Source organism: Oratosquilla oratoria, chromosome 6, assembly GCF_046742065.1.
Source record: "Oratosquilla oratoria isolate Oo_2021 chromosome 6, ASM4674206v1, whole genome shotgun sequence".
Lineage (NCBI taxonomy): Eukaryota > Metazoa > Arthropoda > Malacostraca > Stomatopoda > Squillidae > Oratosquilla > Oratosquilla oratoria.
This window is the reverse complement of record NC_134782.1, coordinates 54,675,165-54,682,664: the sequence shown is the minus strand read 5'-3', so window position 1 is coordinate 54,682,664 and position 7,500 is coordinate 54,675,165.

The window sequence follows — 7,500 nt, the reverse complement described above, 5'->3', positions numbered from 1 at the left end:
TTGAGAAGAAGGTCAAGCATAAGTACACATGGGAGAGAGTGGTGGATGGAAGGTTGGTGGATAGGGTTTTAAGGAACAGCATAGTAGTTAACAGAAGAGTAGGGAGAGTTTTGGATGTTCACGTTCTAAGGGGAGAGAGTGAGAGAATATCATATAAATTTTTGATGGAAGGTAAGTTGAGAGTGGAGGATAGCTGGAGAAAGAGGAAAAAGAAAATTAGGTAAGGGGGCGGTGAGAGTAAACTGCTCAAATGAGAACGAAAAAGAGAAGGAGTAAAAGAAAAGGCTAAGAGAGGAGTGGGAGGGAGTGAAGGATAGAGTAGAATTAGGAGTGAAGGAATGGGGATGGTTCAAGAAGGGAGTCACAAGGCGTGCAAAGTTGGTGTATGGAACAAGGAGGATGGAAGGAAATAGAAGGAAGGGTAGCGAGTGATGGGATGATCAAGCAAAGAAAAATATAGAACAGAAGAAAAGAGCATTCATTGATTGGTTACAAAATAGGGCGAGAGAATAATATGAGAGGTACAAAAAAGAGAGAAGTAAAGAATAAGATAAAGGAAGCAAAGAGGAGAGCAGATGCGAAATGGGGATAAGAGTATGACAGAATTTTTTAAAAGTAATAAAAAGATATTTTAAAAGGAAAGTAAGAGAGGAAGAGAAGGCGAATCAAGTAGAGAAGAAAAGGTAAAGGTGCACATGGTAAGATGGTAATGAAAGAGACGGCAGCAGCAGTAAGATGGGCAGAGTATTTCAGGAAATTGCTAAATGTGAAGGACGATAGGAAAGGAAAAGTAGTTGCAGTTGGGGTGATAGTAGCAGTGATGGGCGAGGAAAATGGGGGAGAAATTAGAAAAGATGAGGTGTAGTTATTAAAATAATGAGAACAAGTAAGGCATATTGACTGGATGGATGTCAAGCGTAGTGTCTAAAAAATGGAGGTACAGTGATGGTGGACTGGCTAGTGATGTTGTTTAATGTTTGTCTAAAAGAGAGTAGAGTGCCCGAGGACTGGAGGAGTACGTGTTCTGTATAGTTCCATTTTACAAAGTGACAAGTGTGAGCGTAGTAGTTTCAGAGGGATCAGTTTGTTGACTGCAGTTGGGAAAGCTTATGGGAGGGTTTGATTGAGAGAATTTAGAAGAGGATCAAAGGAAGTAATTGGTGAGTAAGAGTGTAGGTTTAGGACAGGTAGGTGTTGCGTGGATCAGATTTTTGTGGTTAGACAGATATGTGAGACAGCTTTAGGAAAATGTAATGATGTCTTTTAAGCCTTTATGGATTTGGAAAAGGTTTATGACAAGGTAAACAGGAAGACACTGTGGGAGGCATTGCAGATATATGGGATAGGAGGAAAGCTGTTAAGATCAATAAAGATTTTTTTTTACGGGAATACTAGAGCCTGTGTTAGAATTAGGAATGGAAAAAGTGATTGGTTTGAGGTAAAGGTGTGAATGATGACGGTGATGGTGGTGGCGGTGATGATGATGATGATGATGATGATGATGATGATGATGATGATGATGATGATGATGATGATGATGATGATGATGATGATGATGATGATGATGATGATGATGATGATGATGATGATGATGATGATGATGATGATGATGATGATGATGATGATGATGATGATGATGATGATGATGATGATGATGATGATGATGATGATGATGATGATGATGATGATGATGATGATGATGAAACTAAGAAAATAAATTACCAAGATCAAGTCTTGATGTAGACTATGTGTGTGTGTGTGTGTGTGTGTGTGTGTGTGTGTGTGTGTGTGTGTGTGTGTGTGTGTGTGTGTGTGTGTGTGTGTGTGCGTGCGTGCGTGTGTATGTGTGTGTGTGTGTGTGTGTGTGTGTGTGTGTGTGTGTGTGTGTGTGTGTGTGTGTGTGTGTGTGTGTGTGTGTGTGTGTGTGTGTGTGTGTGTGTGTGTGTGTGTTTGTGTGCGTGCGCGCACGCGCGATTCCGGCCTTTTGACCACCTTTTGAAATATATGAAAAAAAAAATATTTGACAACCGCTGAGACGATTGCGTGGTACACATTCCGCTGTCTTCCTATTCGGTGCGTGCGACACACATGATGGGCCGCACGCATCACTTTGGGATTCGTTGGCAAAACGCGAAAATTAAAGAACGCGGAATATGAAGACTGGTCTCCCCCCCCTTTTTTTCTACAAATTTTATTTTTAGGGTTTATGAAATACAAATTGAACCTCACTCTAGTTTACCTCTGGTGCATTATTCCAACGAAAATAATAACAGTAGTATTAGTTTAGTTTTTAATTAAGGACTTCTACTTTTAACAATATCTCAGTAGTTCTTATTCAGCTGTAACACTCAATCGTTTAGTTACCTAGAGTAGTTACTGTAGTTTTCTGGAAAAGGGAGGCAGTTGAATAAATTCAATAAAACAAACGACAGCTGACTCCCACCGCACTCCTCGAGTCAAAGATAGTACATTGGACTCCACTGTTTATTAATCTGGAGTCATTATGAGCTCAATTGACTTGTGATTATCATATAAAGCATCAGATATGGTAATGAGACTCACAATGTCGCATCGGCTCTAACTGCGCTACCAACGTCTTAACTTGACCTCCTAGTTTAATCTGTAATTGTCTTCGATTATATGTTAGGAGGGTTAGTGGGGGTTTATGAGAGTTAAATGCACAAGGATGTACATTACTTGTCTGTTGTACATTTGTACTATAAAGATCGTGAGGTCTCCTTGGCGAGACGCACGCGCATACCTCAATTCCTATCTGAAGTTTTGATGGTTATATTATATAGATAGCAGCGTCCAATTAGGAAACAATTCGTCAGGTGATGTTTAGGCAATGAGGGATCTGTGGAGATTACAATGTCCTGTCTGAATATGACAAGTCAGGCACAAGTCTTCTGATAGGGATGAAATTCAAATTTTAAGGACACAAATATTTTTCTGGTTCGGAAAGAGAGAGGGAGAGAGAGAGAGAGAGGGGGGAGGGAAGAAAGAAGAGGAGGAGGAGGAGAAGGAGGAAGAGGAGGAGGAGGAGGAGGAAGAGGAGGAGGAGGAGGAGGAGGAGGAGGAGGAGGAGGAAGGGGTAAGATATCCCCCAGCTGAAGTGCGCCTGGTTCATCAAAACTCCCTGAAGTTTGAAATCCACTAACTCGGATGAATAAACATGACTGGCGTGTACCAGAATGAAAACAGAAAAGTGCGCCCACGCTACGAAGGTGCTAATCAAGTTAATTACCATACAAATAGTGGGGTTAATGAAGTGGGTGTCTGCGTGCGTGTGCTTGCCTGCACGCGCGTGTGTATGCGTGTGTATGTGTGTGTAAGAATGTGCTTGAGTGCGCGTGCACATGTGTGAACGCATTCGTGTACGAATATAGGTGCATGTGTGTAAATGTACGTGTGATTGTGGTTGTATGTGCATACGCGTGCGTGCATGTGTGTGTATTCAAACTGTCAGGAAATAGTAATAGATTTAATTTAGAAGCGGGTAGAAACAACCTCGCCAACCGTGTAGTTAATGAATGGAATAAACCTCCTACAGAGACAGTGAAATGTAGTTCAGCTCGAAGCTTTAAGATTCGTTTAGATAAAAACATAAGCAAGATGCTGTAAGGACTGATATTTATTTTATATTATTTGTTTGTTATCATTTGTCTGTTTATTTTTTTGGGGCTTGATTTTTATTTATTATAAGATATGTGTTAATTTATTGTTATTTACTATTTACCTTTTGGTTTATTTTTTAACTATACCTATGCATTTATTTATTTTATTTATTATTATTTATATTATAATAATTATTATCTATTTATTTTTATTTATTTATCAATATTATATTTTTTCCGCATCCGACTTAGTTATGGACCAAAAGGTCTCCTGTCGGCATGCTCCACCTTTGTAATCCTTTATGTATATACATATGTTTTGTCTACGTGTTCGTGTGTATATATGTCTTTGTGGATCTATGATTTTGTAAACTCGTGGGTCTTCGTTTCGAGAATGTTCTATTTGCTGTCATCCTTGAAAGATAAGGAGGTTCATAATAGTTCTGCAAATACCAGTTGAGATAATTACTTTGATGCTTACCCTAATTGATAATTTAGACAACCTCTTTGTTTGAACATCTCGTGGATTACCTCAGCATGTAACCTCTTCCCTAACGTTGAGTGTGGCCACGGAATTAAAAGAAATAGCCTAGTGATGGCCAGGATAAAACAAGATGAAATACCACATTCCACGGAAGGGATTGAAGCGACCTGAAAACCCAGCTTTCCCAGCGCTTCTAAGAAATGTTTCCGTATTAACCCCTGTCATTCGACTGTGCTCTCTTTTCTCCAAAGTGTATCCACGTAAAAGCCGCGTGGTAGCCCGATCGAACTCTCGAGCGGGTTGTCGTGAGTTCGATTCCCGGGACCCATTTCAGGCTTGCTGGGTTGGTTCCCGATAGCCGTGGCCAGGCGAGAAGGCCACCCAAAGAACGTCCTAAAAAAAAAAAAAAAAAAAAAAGCGGTTTGACGGAATTGACAAGGCTTTGCTCTACCAGAGGTCTCTCACATCCCATTCCGTGGAAGTAGAATGGTGAGTTGTATTTAATTCACGTCATGAGATTCGTGACTGCCCTTCCCATGTTCGAATAGGACGTTTCATTGCCGAAAGAGGCCTCACTGAATAAGAACTCTTGACTCAGTGTTGTTTGCCAAACGTGAGTTCTTGCATAGCTGAATGTCGAGGATCCATAGTTTTGGACACTGCAATCTATACAGTATGTGCCTCTGCCTTTGCCACGGCAAGTCCTTACTGCTTTTGTACCACCATTGTACTACAAGACTAAGGTTGTACATCGTACTTTACGCCCCAGTAAACTACGTAACATGTTCTCCTACATGGATACAAAACCCTAGCTTCTTTCATGCTTTCTTCTGGTTCCTCTCCACATCAGGAGTGACAATGGTTTTAAACTTTGAGTAACACGTGACAGGTACATCTAAACTTTGTTCTGTAGGATTTCTCTCCTCATTTTTGAGCCTTTGACCTCCAGATGTTTTGTTTCCTTTGGGTGTTGATTTTGGATTAAGAATCTTATCCTTGTGCTGGTGAATATATCACTGGGTTCATAGTGATAAGATGTGACAAGTTCTTCCCAACGATTCAGAATTATAAACACGCCCACCCTCCCCTTCCTTCAGATCAGCAAATCTACCCCAACACATACATACATACATGCACACACACACACACACACACACACACACACACACACACACACACACACACACACACACACACACACACACACACACACACACACACACACACACACACACACACACACACACATGCACGCACGCACACACACACACACACACACACACACACACACACACACACACACACACACACACACACACACACACACACGCATGCACGCACGCACGCACGCACACACACACACACACACACACACACACACACACACACACACACACACACACACACACACACACACACACACACACACACACACACACGCACACACATTTATATATATATATGAGAGAGAATGTGGGTGGGGAAGGGCAAATGAAGATGTGTTGGGAATAGAGTTTATTGCCCTCATATAAATAAACTCTATTCCCAACACATCTTCGTTTGCCCTTCCCCACCCACATTCTTTCTCATTTGTCTGAAATAATTATATATATATATATATATATATATATATATATATATATATATATATATATATATATATATATATATATATATATATATACAAATAGATAAATAAACGAATGATCGAACATATGAATAAATAAATTATAGATAAATAAATAGATTAATAAACAAAGGAATAGATCAATGAATAAATCAATAAACAAACAAACAAATAAACAAAACAAACAAATACACAAGCGAACACAGGAATATATGAACAAACGAACAGATGAAGAAATGAACAAATAAATAAAGTTTGCAGTTGGGGGACAGGAGTCGAGGCCATTTCAAAAACGGAAGTCGGCTAATACCGTTCAGAAAATGGGAACCGAATGATTTTAAAACCGTTTGGAGTAACGGCTCGAGTTTCTCGGTACCAAGTCATCGGATTCGGGCCCCCGTTTCCAATATTGGGAATCGGGTTAGGTTGGGTGACTGTGAAATTGGTATGTTGCGTGTCGCCTGCGGGAAGGAGTGAAATAATAACACTGTACAACAAATTTCAGGATTAAGAAAAAAACATAGTTCTCATGTGCGTTTTATTATGAAGTTCAGTGTGCTGAATTCAAATTTGATAACAAAAATTTCATGCCACGTCACAATTTTTTGTAAATCGCTGTTTTAATAATTATGCAATTAATAGAGATTTCCAAGGTTCCATAAATGTATTTTGCTCCCAAAGTCAGATTAAATGTCTTCATTGTATTTATTTAATTAATATATAATGAATCGGCATGTTTGTTAGCTTTATATGATGTATTAACCTTAAATCAATTCTTTTCTTCTTCTTTTATAAGACGTCTCAGGCGTGTCACGCTTCAGGTTCCAACAGAAGTCAGCCAGCATAGCAGGGCTCCATTTTCCCCTGTACCTGTTTTCCATTGACGCTATATCTTGATGGAACCTCTCTCCATGTTCATCACTCACATCTGCTGCATTCTCTGGGAAGAAGGACAGATGAGAATGAAGAAAGTGTATCTTCAGTGACATATTGCATCCGAGATCTTGGTAGCATTTGATTAGCCTCTCCACTTTACGCTCTCGCTGGGACTCTTGGTGCTTTCCCAGAAGCCCTTTGCATACATCTTTGAATGCATGCCAGGCCGCTAGCTCAGGTTCATCCATTGTCGCTTCAAAGTCCTCATCATTTATAAGCTTGCGAATCTGAGGGCCTACAAATATACCCTCTTTAATCTTGGCATCACTAATTTTAGGGAAGATCCCTTTGAGATACTGGAAACATGGCTTGTTATGTTGCAGTGCTTTGGTAAATTGCTTCATTAGGCTTAGTTTTATATGCAGTGGTGGCAAAATGATTTTCTCCTTCTTAACTAGTGGCTCATGAATTACATTATGGCATCCAAGCGTCATAGATTCCCGAGATGGCCATTCTGAGCGTATATAATGTTCTGATCTGGCCCTACTGTCCCACTTGCAAAGAAAGCACATAAATTTGGTGTATCCAGTTTGTAGCCCATTAAGTATGGCTACTACTTTCAAGTCTGCACAAATTAACCACTCATGCTCTTTGTAACTTATGCGGTCTAGAATAAAAGCAAGGTTCTCATATGTCTCTCTTAAAATGACTGAGTAAGCAACTGGAACTGAAGGCATGGTGTTCCCAATGTGCAACAGAACTGCTTTTATGCTGTAAAGGGATCCATCTATGAATAGCCTCCACTCATTGGGTTCATAGGACAGCTCAAGGGCACTGAATAGGCCTCTGATATCATTACAATAAGTCAAGTTGTTTTCCAAAGTGAAGAAATCCTG